This window comes from Anser brachyrhynchus, assembly GCF_964034855.1.
Source record: "Anser brachyrhynchus genome assembly, chromosome: 3".
Classification (NCBI taxonomy): Eukaryota; Metazoa; Chordata; class Aves; order Anseriformes; family Anatidae; genus Anser; species Anser brachyrhynchus.
This window is the reverse complement of record NC_137696.1, coordinates 117,125,504-117,139,081: the sequence shown is the minus strand read 5'-3', so window position 1 is coordinate 117,139,081 and position 13,578 is coordinate 117,125,504. Positions and strand designations below refer to the sequence as shown.

General features: G+C 38.4%; 1 protein-coding gene across 8 annotated transcripts in view; it reads right to left on the bottom strand.

Annotated features, from left to right (window-relative positions):
* Positions 1–13,578, bottom strand: part of LOC308192194 (uncharacterized protein) — an 87,534-nt gene that overhangs the window by 32,246 nt on the left and 41,710 nt on the right. For 2 of the 8 annotated variants that reach the window (XR_013948631.1, XR_013948635.1), the window contains one exon: positions 12,220–12,327. The exons of the other annotated variants lie outside the window; for them this stretch is intronic. The gene's annotated coding sequence lies outside the window, so the exon portion shown is untranslated. The remainder of the gene's footprint in view (positions 1–12,219; positions 12,328–13,578) is intronic. 8 annotated transcript variants of the gene reach the window in all.

Sequence of the window (13,578 nt, the reverse complement as noted above, 5' to 3'; positions counted from 1 at the left end):
GGATGCTGGTGGCAGGATCCCCTTGACGGTCTTGCTGCTGGTTTACACAAGGGAGTAATTTTCATTGGAAACTAATCTTTACCATGTCAGAGGCTCAGAGTCAATTTTATCTGTGTTTCTTGCTGTCACTGCTATTTTCCTCAGCAGCAGTGCCACTAGCCCTGCTATTAGCCACTGCTGGGCTTTACCTCACAAGAGCCCAATGTCTCTTTGCTTGAAAAGTTACAGGAAGTAGCAGCATTAATAACAGTAAAATGATGTTAAAGGAACTGCTGCTTAAGGGTAAAAGAGGTTAACTGGGCAAAGCTACGTTGGCCTGACCCAGGCAGGATCCCAACAGCAGGCTTAAAGTTCACTAATTTACATTCACATCCTAACCTGAGCTTTGCAACTGGAGCCCATTTCCAAAGACCTGTCTAAATAAGGGCAATCAGGAAAATGAGCCTGACTTAACAAAAAATGTGACTTGAAAGTGGATTAACTGACTTACATTTGTGAACGCTCCTAGGAAGAATAAAAGTGAACTTGTTTCTATTTATTTCACGTTTGGCAGGGAACTAATTCAAACATATCTTTTTATTCCCCCCCCCCCCCAAAAAAAAATAATTATTGAATTTAATTACATTTAATGGGGTCACTTTAAAAGCTGATTCTTATTAATGTTGAGGGCTATGCCTTGTAAATGAGATCTATTAAAAAAAAGTAATTCAGGTAATTCACTAGAGATTCAAACTTCCCCATATCTTCCTTGGATCCTTCTGCAGGACCCACTGTTAATACCTTGCATAATTTTCTCTTGAAGGCCAGAGGCAATGGGAAATATTTTTGCTATATAATAACAGTAACAAATGGAAGCTGGGGAAAATGAGTTACTTGGTGGAATAAGATGTGGAAGTTGTATTCTGTCCTTTGATAACGTTCTTGTCTGAATCACAGAGGAAAAAAGGATGTATAGTTCCTGCTGGAGTTCTCTTGCAGCCTGGACACAATCTTGTAGACTTCTACCAAACTTCTACCATCTCAGAGGAACTACAAGAACATTGAGGAACAGCAGTTCCACAGCTGTTTGTAGGATCTTTGCATATCAATTGAAATGATAATCCAAAGGAAATGAAGTACAAATAAAGGCGTCCATCCCTTTAACAAATAGAAATGTCCTTGTCTTGAAAGCCAAAAGATCTCTATTATTTTGTTTATTCTACTTCTAGTTTGCTTAATATACTTCTTTACCCTTTTGTACCTGACCTTCTTCTTATATACAGTGACATACAAGTTCCTGTCTTGGTGAGCCATTATAACAGGAGAGATCTGAATGGCAGGTGCTGTTTAATAAGCTTCTCTAGAAGTAGCTACAATTAAATAATTTTCTTTAATAAATAATTCGAATATACAAAAATAGTCATATACGTCAACATGTTCCATACTGTGTGATATAAATATATTATCAACAATTTTAAAAAAAGAGAGAAAATATCAAAGCAAATGCACAGTAGAAGAAAAATACTCACCCACCTGGGCATAACTCAGAAAAATAATAATTTTGTAAGACACCTTCATCTTTAATATCCTTCAGAAGCTTCTGCAAGGCTATAGAAAGCAAGAGGCTATTGTTCCCCCTCCTCCCCCCAATTTTTTTTTTCTATTTAAAAATCTTTTGGCTTCATCACAATCAACAAAATATATGTGCAATCATGAAAAATAGCCTGCAGCTCTGCTGGATGAAGCATATCAGCTTGTTCTCCAATTTTAGAAAATTCTATTTTATGGCTATCAAAACTGCAATGAGGAAGCAGCGTTGTAAAGAGAAGTTGTCTGAGAAACATGCAGAACTCTATCTTGATAAAAAGGCTAAATGATGCCAAAACAAAGTCCTTATCAAATCATCCTAAAAAAAAAAAAAAAAAAAAAAAGTTGTAGTGAAAAGGTATGATGCACCAGGGAAGCACTCAGATTATATTGTTATGTATGTTTGAGAAAGTAAGTTGACAAGTGGAGAAAGAAACATAATCTCTGATATATGAGCAATTCTGAAACTCTTTCATGGTGAATAAGTTGATCCTTGTCCCTGCAAAACCGAAATACAAGTAAATAAAACACAAAAGTCCTGACCTTTCATCTCCTTATTGCAATCCTCTGACTTCCCTGTTCTAAAGTCATTCTGTGAAATTTTGGATTAATGGTGCAAAGAAATATTTGCCTTGATAATAAAGAGTTTCCAGATTCTCCACCTCTGTTTTCATTGCCATGTTATCCTTATTTATAGTATGTAAGTCTGTAACTTGACAAGACTCGGTAACGCTTTACATTTTACAAGTCTAGAGACAAAGCATCCTGCTTGTCCTCTACACATTTAGTACTGTCAAATCATTAAAGCTCTCCCAAGGGTATCCCTCCTTGCCAGATTTGAGACCTTATTAAGATTTACAGGATGAGTTTGAGAGTGGTGAACAGCAGTAGAAGCATATTTCCCAACTGAATTTGCACCAGACAGCTAGCTCCCAGTCTTAGAAGTTAGTCTTATTTTGCTGAAATTGCTGTTTCTTAGGGTTCATAAATAATGATAAACAACAGTGACAAAAAAAAAAATAAAAAAATAAGCTGAGAATAAAAAGAAAAACTAGAGGTTAATCTAGAAAGGAATCAAACTGAAAAATGCACTGTCCTGATTTAAACCTCACTGAAGTCAAAGGGATGTATGGGTTGAGTTCAACAAGATCTACACCCTGTAGGAGTAGAAAACGTGAGAGTCTTTGAAGCCCACTGACAGTGTGGAGCTCATATAGATATAAGAGATTTTGGTCTTCACTCCTAAAGCTGCCACATGTATCTCAAAAACAAACAAACAAACAAACAGCAACAACAACAACAAAAACACAGAAAACAATCCTCCCCAAGCACAGACTTCTCTAATCTCTCCTCTTCCAGAGAATTACACATGCAGAACTCAAGATACAGTAGGAAAATTCATCCAAGCAGTAATGACTATAGAAAAGGATCTCACGGGAAAAAAAATCAACAGCCACCTCTCCCTGCAACACTACATAGCTATTCTTCCTTGATATCCTTAAAGAAATCAAAACAAGGCTGGCAGAGGCTGATGTTTCATAGAAATCACAGTGGGAAGGAATTAGAGAGGACAGTGATGAAACCAGCAGACCTAGGATATGATGCAGCTTTCTATCCTCAGAGAAGCGTGTAGGACAGAGTAATAGTAATAGGTAAAGTTACACACTTTAGAGTTGATGCCCGTGGTAAGAGGGGATGTAACTGCTAAGTAGCAAAAGATGAGATCTTGGTAAGGAGGAACTGGAAATGAATCCTAGCAAATACAGCTGGAGGAAAGTCAAATAACCTAGTCCAGAGCTCTACTCCAAAGCATGGTAAGCTTTGGATAATTTTGAATTCTAATTCTGTCCTTCAGTTTGTTTGCATTTTCTCCCATCTTGATGTCTCCATCTTTGCTGACATTAAGACACTGAATCCTACTCTCTGATTACGGTTTTCCAACCAGCTTTGCCTCAAAATTTTGGTTGTTTATTCTAGACCATATTTCTCTAGCTTGCATATGAAACTGACGTGTCAAAAATGTCTAAACAATGATGTTGAAACAGAGGATGTCTACTGTTTCTCCTCTGCCCACTGCAGAAAGGGCTGGAGCTGTAGGATAGAAATTCATGGCAGGTAGATGAATCACCAAAAACAGAGATGAAAGCCTCACTGTGAAATGAAAGACAAAGAAACTGATATTTCAAGTCAGTGTTTGGAGATTTCAAGACACCCTGGAAGTTCATTTCACTCTGCTGAAAGATTTTAGTCTGGATTAGTCAGTGAACCTAACTGCAACTTCCTTTCTTAATATATTTATTTTATTAGGCAAAGACTCTCCTCCATTCACATATAACTTACATCTCCTAATTTCTTTGCATTTCCATAAAAAAAAAAAAAAGGTATTGGAGGAAATCCCTAGGGCAGCAGGTGATTAAAGTCCACTGGAAATCATCTGTTCCTCTACCTGACCCTCTAAGGGCTCAGACTTAGGGGTGTGCTATTTAGTGTTTTTTTTTTTTTTTTTTTTTTTGTGATGTTAATTTCATGTGTAGAGGCCCATACTATCAGTCTTTTTTTACCTTCGTACCCCTCCCCAGAACTATGAGGAAATCTGATACCCCTTCACCCTCACTCCCTTTCTGGCAAGTGTCAGATTTGTCAATCACAGAGGGATGATTCAGTTCATGGAAATGTGTCACACTAAGTAGAATTTTTGCTCTGACCTTCAGCTCTGCCCTCTACTGTGACAAACAAGTTTCATTTTGCCACTCAGAGAAATCTGTTTATTTCCAGCAAAATATAACATCTTTCTTCCTAGCAGAAAGAAAAAAAATCATATCCAGCTGAGGAAATGTAATAATTTCCTGATTTTACTTCACTTCTTTTTCAGGTCTAGGTGCAACTTCTTTATATACAAGAAAAAATCTACAGGAATCATTAAAATTGGAGCAGGAAATCAATCTTTCAATTAGATTTCATCTTCTGTTTACTGGTGATGGGAGTCTTCATACGGAGTATGTACGGTGCAGAGCTGGTTACAACTAATAACAAAGAAATGGATTTTCAAATAAGTACTATCTTTTCTTTGATATACTTATGCAGGATCTTGTTATTTGATGTCCACGAGCACTCAGATGATATCTGTGCATTTTGAAAATACCCTGCAACTGATGATTGTTATTACACATGATTGCACATCCAAAATTCCCCTTGAAATCCACATGAGTCAGAGAATAATAGATGTCTGTGGCTATTATTCAACACTGGAGGATGAAAGTTTCACTGTGTCCAGATGATTCAACAACTTAAGGGCTAGACCTATCCCCAGAAAAGGACAAAGGGCCCAGAACAGAGCTTTAATGGACAATAAGCTTTGGAGAACCTGCCCGAAGACTTAAGCAGTTGAAGTTTGGAGTCAAAACCACCTTTCATTCAACTTTTACATGAAAGTTTCCTTGGAAACTACTAGTTTCACTCTGCACACATTCTAGGCTGAGCAGCTAGGAGCTTAACTGCAACATATAATCATAGAATATCCCAAGTTGTAAGGGACCCATAAGGATTATCAAATCCAACTCCTGGCTCCACACAGGATCACCCAAAAATCAAACCATACGTTTGTCAGCATTGTCCAAACACTTCTCGAACTCCTGCAGGCTTGGTGCCTTGACCAATTCCCTAGGAAGCCTGTTCCAGAGCCTGACCACCCTCTCAGTGAAGAATCTTTTCCTAATATCCAGTCTTAACTTCTCCCAATGAATCTTCATACTGGTCTCTTGGGTCATATCACTGGTCACCAGAGAGAAGAGATCAGTTCTTCTGCCTCCACGCTCCCTCATTGAGCTGTAGACTGTGATGAGGCCTCCCCTCAGACTTCTTTAGGCTGAACAAACCAAGTGACTTCAGTTGCTCCCCTTACAACTTCCCCTCCAGATATTTCACCGTCTTTGTTGCCCACTTTTGGGCACTCTCTAATAGTTTTATATCTTTCTTGTAATGTGGCACCAAAACTTCACATAGCGCTCGACATGAGGACGCACCATCGCTCAGTAGAGCAGGACAATTCCTTCCCTTGACCAGCTAGCAATGCTGTGCCTGATGCACCCCAGCGTACAGGTGGCCCCCCTGGTTGCCAGTGCCACTGCTGACTCACGTTCAACTTGCCATCAACCAGAACCCCCAGATCCCTTTCCACAGTGCTACTCTCCAACCTCTCATCCTCCAATCTGTACATACATCTAAGATTACCCTGTCTCAAGTGCAGAATCTGGCACTTGCTCTTGTTAAACTTCATATTGTTGGTGACTGCCCAGCCTTCTAGTCTATCAAGATCTCTCTGCAAGGCCTCTCAATCCTGAAGGGAGTCAATAGCTCCTCCAATTTTTTTATCTTCTCCAAACCTATTTAGTATGCATTCAAGTCCTGTGTCCAGAACATTTCATACTTGCTATAGCCCCTTGAGCGCAACCCACCAGCCAATTTTTCATCCATTGTATAGTGTATTTGTCTAGCTGTATGCTGGACTTTTTGTCCAGAAAGGTACTGTGAGAGACAGTATCAAAAGCTCTGTTGAAATCAAAAAAGATTACATCAAATGGCTTCCCTTGGTCACCTAGATGGGTAACCGTGCCCTAAGAGGAAATTAAGTTAGTTAAACAGGACTTTCCCATCGTGAACCCGTGTTGGTTATAACCATTGACTGTGTTGTCTTGCAAATGTTTTTCAATAACTTTCAAGAGGGAAAAAAAAAAATACTTGAAAACATAAATTGTTGTAAAACAGAAAAAAAAAAGAACACTATCACAGTCAGTGATAGACATTGGAAAATATAGATAGATAAGCCAAAACTCCCTTTATTTTTAATTAGTGTTTCTCTCTTACTGAGCTTTCACTCCCCAAAACTGTCCTGTGCACAGAATTTCTATTTGTCAATTTTAATAACTTTAGAGCAAAATTCTGTATTCTCCATGTAGAACGTACATTTACTAGTCATGGTTTTGTACACCTATGCCAGGGAAGACTTAGTGGCTTACCTAGTGAAAATCGAGTTGTTTAGATAAAACTGGAAGTTGTGATTACATAATCCATGATTGTTCCATAAAGCCTGTTTTTTAATAACAGCATATAGACCTTTTTTTTTTTTTTAATTTCCCTGGAAATTTTTTTTTCTCTCCTTAAATGTATAAATATCCACTCAGCACCTACAGACTTCTGTTTCTTTGCTTCTGAATCCCAGCACCTAATCTTGCTTGTATGTCATGTACTATATTACAAGGAAATGAAATGCAATTCAGTAAATTATCCACTTCAAGTTGTGGCCATTTCAGTAGATAAAAGAAGGGTTCTTTATCTTCTATTTGTTTTAAATCCCACTAGGATGCTAGCTTTATATTTAGTCTTAGCTTGGGCTTTGCTGTGAATCTTCAAGAAGGCTCCTCAAGTAGAGTTATAATGAGCAAAGCAGTCTCGAACAAAAGTAATCTCAGACTTTTAACGCAAACACTGTTTATTGCACATCTAGTGGTAGTGGCACCCTATCTAATTCCTAACAGCTGAGACTTTGGAAACTAATAGTAGTGAACCTAACATTTTACTCTTGCTTTTAACAAATATCTAATCAGAACACTTAAGAAATGGGATTATCGTTAAATCAGGAAACAACAGTTTGCAATGTATGAACAGCTGGAACACAACTGAGTCATGCTACAAGACATCACCTTGGATTTTAGGGTACTTATCAGAATTAACACAGAGGATTTGGGTTTTATGTTTTGTTGTTGGTGATGGTTAGTTGGTTGGCTGGTTAATCTGTTTACTTCAAAACTCCAGAATTATTAGTGACAGTTTGGTCTACTAGTTAATGTTAGTCAGTGCTAGAAACACTGGTAGTATAGTGCTCCAAATGGGTGAACAATAGTCCCCTGTCTTTTGTCCCCAAATCACAGTGTATATGGACCAGTATTTTCCTGCTGGAAATTGTTAATGCCGAGCACCTGATCTGTAGGTAGATACAGATACTATCTCTGGTATGATGTTCAAAAGTGCTGAAAATGTAAATTTCTTTTTGAATCAATCCCCTCTTCAAACAAGATTACTTTGATAGAGATGACTAAACAAAAGATCCAACATGTAATTTAATGCACCCAGACTGGGAAACTGCTTAGTTTTCCAGAAGAAGGGGTACCTGTATCATTCTGAATGCAGCTCATTCCAAATAAACAATCCCTGGTCAATGTTTAACTTCTTGAATAACCTTAATGAGAAATTTAATGTTGATGAAAGTGATAGGTATTCAGTTCCTCCAAGAATCAAGCCCTTAATTAGTTATTAGTTTTGACTAATTAGTTATTAGTTTTGACTTCAGTACCAGGGAAGCTCATGGAGCAGATTATCTTGAGTGTAATTTGAGCTGGGCCCAAAGAGTCATGGTGAATGGAGCTAAATCCAGTTGGAGGCCGATCACTAGTGGAGTCCCCCAGGGCTCAGTACTAGGGCCAGTCCTCTTTAATATCTTTATCAATGATCTGGATGAGGGGATCGAGTGCACCACCAGTAAGTTTGCAGACGACACCAAGTTAGGTGCATGTCTCGATCTGCTTGAGGGTCGGAAGGCTCTGCAGGAGGATCTGGATAGGCTGGACCGATGGGCTGAGGCCAACTGTATGAAGTCCAACAAGGCCAAGTGCCGGGTCCTGCACCTGGTGCACAACCCCAAGCAGTGCTACAGGCTGAGAGATGAATGGTTAGAAGGCTGCCTGGCAGAGAAGGACCTGGGAATATTGGTTGACAGTCGGCTGAATATGAGCCAGCAGTGTGCTCAGGTGGCCAAGAAGGCCAACAGCATCCTGGCTTGTATAAGAAACAGTGTGTAGCCAGCAGTGCTAGGGAAGTGATTGTCCCCCTGTACTCAGCTCTGGTGAGGCTGCACCTCGAGTACTGTGTTCAGTTTTGAGCCCCTCACTACAAGAAGGACATGGAGGTGCTCCAGCAAGTCCAGCGAAGGGCAACGAAGCTGGTGAGGGGTCTGGAGAACAAGTCTTACGAGGAGCGGCTGAGGGAGCTGGGATTGTTCAGCCTGGAGAAGAGGAGGCTCAGGGGCGGCCTTATCACTTTTTACAGGTACATTAAAGGAGGCTGTAGCGAGGTGGGGATTGGTCTGTTCTCCCACATAGCTGGTGATAGGACAAGGGGGAATGGGCTAAAGTTGTGCCAGGGGAGGTTTAGGTTGGATATCAGGAAGAACATCTTTACCGAAAGAGTTGTTAGGCATTGGAATGGGCTGCTCAGGGAAGTGGTTGAGTCACCATCCCTGGAGGTCTTTAAAAGACGTTTAAATTTAGGGCTTAGTGATATGGTTTAGTGGAGGACTTGTTAGTGTTAGGTCAGAGGTTGGTCTAGGTGATCTTGGAGGTCTCTTCCAACCTAGATGATTCTGTGTGGTTCTGTGATTATGCAATTATATCCTAATGCTTAACCACACATATTTTAAAGAGAACAAACAAACAAAAAACAGCAACAGAAAAACCTACTGACTTTAAAAATGTTATCTACTTTCCCCCATACAATTGACCTTGAAATTCTCCTGACTTTCCTGGCTTTTCTTTTTCCTGACTTTACACACCAGAGCAGCAATATTACTAAAGTCAATAGAAGCATTTATGTGTACTGAAGATAAGTAAGATTTGCACTATCAAACCCTAAAATTTTTTGATTAGCAACAGTCCATGGAGGAAAAGATAATGGTGTACATGGAAACGTGAACTAGGTTTGATCTGAGAACTATATATGTTTCCTCTGATGAAAATGCCATTATAATCTACTTGTGGAGTAGAAATTGCTGGTAGCAAGGAGTCTTTGTTAGCTAAATCCTGTTCGCAGCATTTTGAACAGACCATAGTTTGGTGAAAAGGTAAAATGTTTCATTAGGAAAGTATGACGTTCTCAGAAAACAGTAGCTCAAAATTAAATATTCTTCCAAAGTTCACACCCGTAGTGTATTAATAATTAGTACTATAACTATTTAACCCCTAGGAGAGAAAAGTAATTTCCGCTTTTAAACATTAGCCAGCTCTATTCTAAGCCAGACGTTTCTGACTAAGCCTAAACAAAAGGATTATATTGTATACATTAAACAAGGAATATTTAAGCATATATCTGATTCTTCACTAGGAACACTGCTGCAAGTGGACTAGAAAATTAAGCTTTTCATATTTGCTTCCCGGTGGAAGCTATGTAAAACAGAATAATAAATGATTGTCACTTCATTTCAGAACATAAAATTAATCTTAGAAAACAGAAAAGTCATGAACAATATTGCAGCAGTATTTCATGGTTCACTGGTTATTATCACTTGCCAACATTAAGGTCACAAAAGAACATTTCTCATTTGTTGCCTAGAGTATCTGTGACTATATTCCTATTGTCAAACCTAACCTTTCGAAGAACCACAGAAGAGGAAAAAGGAGAGAGAAAAAAATATTTTGAAGTGTGGTTTCTTTTGCTGCAGTAAGTGTAAAAAAGGAATATTAAAATTAAAAGCCTCAAGCTGCTGGAGATAGAGCAGGTTGCAATCTTTATATATTTGGTCCTCATTGAGAGTAAAGCATTAAAAATACATTAACAACACCTGCTGCATTCCCTTGAGTCTGAAACTACAACTGCCCTGACCATCACTGGTAGTCAAACCTTCACATGATTTAAAGGGAGGCTGTGAGTGAGACAGAAGACTGCATATATTTTTGCAAAAATGACCCATGTGTAGAAAAAATTACTTCAGAGGGTAACACAGAACCATTTATTTCTTGGTCAGTGATTTGAAAATAATCATGGCTATTAGTATACACAAATGATAAATATAATCTTTATGGCTAATCCTGAGCACAAATTCAAGAAACTTATTTAAAGAAAGGGTTGTCTATCCAGGTCAGTTATACAGAATTCTGTCCTTTTTTGTCTCTAAGGTGAGGGGCTGAAACAAATTGCTTTGCTCGGTTCTATGCCTAATAGAAAAGTACCCACTTCATTCACTCAGCATATTTATCACTAATTGATCATTTTAGGGTTGAGCAAGGAGATTCAGCACAGTCAAGAGCCTGTAAGAACTATTGCTTTATTCCCACTTATATTTCTTCTAGAAAGGCACTTTCAGCCTCTGTGAAAGGTTCTCAAAGGAAGATATGCAATTAATGGCAATAGGATACACCAGCTTTGCAAAGCTAAGGAACTACATAGGCTACGAATCACAATACAGAAAGAGACTAAGTCTATGCTATTAAAGTTAAGCATTCTCCAGATTCTTCAGCTGTCAAGAAGTAGCCTGAGTCATTATTAAGATCTCATGGCCTTCAAAACAAAATGACAGACAACTGTTTGAGAATGGTCCTCACCTCATGCCCCCTCCCCAGACAAGACCACAATTTGGTAGAACTACTTGGAAAAGGCCTCCAGCATGCCAGAAACCCTTCCAGCAATTGAACAGCATGCACAGTTGAACTGCAGTGCCCGGGAAGGCTCAGTAGCACCCTTTCCTTTACTGGTTCAGTTGCAGCGGGAGAGTCCTTCAGACATTCAGGGGGGTTCCTTATGTGATGTTGCAATTTTTCAAAAGTTTCACTAAAGAAAGCAAAACCAAACCAAAACAACAAAACCAAACAAAAACAGAAAAACACCCTGTCTCCCAACAGAAACTAAATCCAAGTGAGAATTAATGAACAAACTGTTCGTGTTCTGTATATTTAAGAAGAAGTAACTCTTAAAATATTAGAAGATCACGTTTGAGTTTGTGATACTGGAACATTTAGCATTTGGTAGACTACAGCATCCATTTTGGCACTGATATATGGGTAATTTATGAACATCATCTCCATTAACAGTAATGGAAATTGCCCAAGTCAACCCCCCAGTGCATCATATCAAGAGCAAACTCGTACATCTCCTGTGATTCCTAATAATTCAAACACCAACGGTGAATAGACCAGCCTACAGATTATACTCCAGATTGAGTGGAAAAACAAAACAAAAACAAAATGAACAAACAAACAAAACCACCAACTTTCATACTATAAACAAACTCCCTCCCTCCCTCCCTCCCTCCCTCCTTTATTTATTTATTTATTTATTTATTTATTTATTTATTTATTTATTTATTTATTTAAAAAGCATTCTCTAAAGTGACATCCTGACTGAGACTCAGTACTGTAGGGGTAGGGGAAAACAAACAAACAAACAAACAAACAATTAGGCATGTTCCTGCTAGTGATTTTTTATTATGGGGTCATGAACTCTTTCCCCCTGACTAGCCTCACCCTAAAATAAAGTGACTTGCTTAAATATAAAAGTGCTTGTGTTTTGACAGCTTTCCTGCTCTGCTTTTTCAACCTGAGAATAATGGGCAAACAGAGATGACTTGGCAAAGTGTTTCCAGTTAAGCATATAGGGAGCTTCTTTGCCAGTCTCTAGAGAGCAGTTCTGCCTGGAACCCCCAAGTGTTCTCCTTGGCCAGAAATTTATTTTGGAAGCTAATTAATTCGTGCGTTATGCCAAATCCATAATAACTTTTTTCCAATATATTATTGCAGAGCGAGTATTCAGGAAAGCCACATTATCAGCAATGATAGCTTTTTGCATTTTTTACTTTAATGTTTTTATATTGACAGATCCCCAAGCACTTACTAATTATTAACCCAAGGTGGCAATTGAGGCTATCACCAGGATGAAGCACGAAGGCTGGATGAACACCAAAGATGCATATCTCACTGTCTTCCATACCCTTCATGTTATCTATTTAAAGCAACATTCAGATTGGGAAATGCACATAAATGAATAAATGCATGTACAACGTGTTATAAATAAAAATCCCTTAAGCCCAAGTGAATGAAGCATTACTTGTACGCTGACACCCTCACATAGCCACCTGGAAGCCTCTGCAGCTGAGCAAAAGAGGAATGAGCATTTTCCCATATTCAGCAGATAAAGCACATAAATTCATATCTGACCTAGAATCTGGTTAGGAAACTTTTTCTCTCAACACACTGTTAAAAAATTAGAAAAATGATTGATGAATATGACTGATGCTTTTCAATAAATAAAGCAAAGGTCAGAGTATCTCCTTTCGCTGTTGTATTTCAAAAGTAGCCATGCATAAAATTCGCTTTGCTACAAATCTTAAGCTGGAGATATGTTTACTGATAGGTTCGTTAAGGTTCATGAGGCTTTTCAGAAGCTTGGACTAAGACCTGAGTCACTTCCAGGTGCCAGAAGAGGATACAGACAGAATTTTGAACAAACCAGGTGAAATACAAAAGGTTTTTGTTTAGTTTCTGCACAAAAAGACTTTTCTCAGTTAGGTTTTGCTTAGGCATTTTGGGTTTCTTTCAACCTAAAAACCAGTGTCAATATCTTATCTTTCCCAAACTGATAGTAAAACTAGTCTGGACAAAGTCCTCAAGTGCCAAAACCTCCATGTTTCACATAAAACTGGGAGAATTGATCTAAATCCATCCACAGTGAGACAGATAATTGAGAAATGACTGATTACTGAGAACTATGTAAATAATAATAATAATAATAATAATAATAATAATAATAATAATAATCTGTTGCAAACATTTAGGGACAGTAAGAATGGCCTCTGATTTTGGCTAGCATTACCCCAGCAATAGTCAGGAATGATGTTTCCTCTCAACTGAATCTAGCCAGAAGGTGGGTCTGTCTCTTTATTGTACCAATTATACAACCATTTATATTTCTTCAAGGAATTCTGACAATAATGCACATTTTCTGACAGTAAAACACTGATAAGAAGGTTTCTATAGAGAATTCAAAGAATAAAACTGAAAAATTGGAGGCAACCACACAAAATATTTGAAATGTGAGTAAGCCAGGTAAGCCAAGTAAGCTCTAGAAGGGTGATGTTTTATTACCATCAGATCTTCCTCCTTTTGTAGTCCATGCTGAAATGCACAAGGACACCAACTAGGCTCATTGAATCTATTTTATTAAAACATTCATAAAAAGCTTACCCCTGGAGCA